Source organism: Miscanthus floridulus, chromosome 9 (genome assembly GCF_019320115.1).
Source record: "Miscanthus floridulus cultivar M001 chromosome 9, ASM1932011v1, whole genome shotgun sequence".
Classification (NCBI taxonomy): Eukaryota; Viridiplantae; Streptophyta; class Magnoliopsida; order Poales; family Poaceae; genus Miscanthus; species Miscanthus floridulus.
This window is the reverse complement of record NC_089588.1, coordinates 83172780-83173455: the sequence shown is the minus strand read 5'-3', so window position 1 is coordinate 83173455 and position 676 is coordinate 83172780.

The window sequence follows — 676 nt, the reverse complement described above, 5'->3', positions numbered from 1 at the left end:
ACCTAACATAAAAAATTGGCCCCGGCCGGACCCACCCCGACCAAACCCTATCCACACAACCGCTCCCCGCCGCCTACGCGCCGTCGCCCCGCCACATCCGCGCCGTCGCCCGTGTCCCGCGCGCGCTGCACCGGCGCCCCGCCACGCGCTTCCCACCGTCCGCGCGCGGCCATCGCCGCCCTCGCGCGCTGCCTACGCAGTCAGCGCCGCCGCCACTCCCGCGCGCAGTCACCGCTCACAACGCGCGCTGCCTTGACGCCGGCATCAGCCCCGCCCCGACCCTCCCCGCCGCCGATTTGCACCGCGCCGCTTCCGGCCCCACTTCCCGCCGCCGCGACCGGCGAAGAGCGCCGCACCCGGCCCTGTCGGCCGCTGCCCCGCTGCTCCCCGCCCTGCCACGCCCCACCGAACGACCGGTGCAGAAGGAGGAAGAAGGGGGAGAGGAAGGAGGAAGGAGAGGAAGGAGGAAGAAGGAGGAAGAAGAGGAAGGAGAGGAAGAAGAAGGAGAGGAAGAAGAGTAGAAGGAGGAGGAGGCCGAGAGGAGAGGAAAGAGGAGGAGAAGGGGAGGAGAAGGAGGAGGCCGGGAGGAGAGGAAAGAGGAGGTTGCCTTCCCGTTCCGTTCCCAGCGCCATCTTCCCCGTGTTCCCGTCTCGTCGACGCCTCTGCCGCCAAGGTA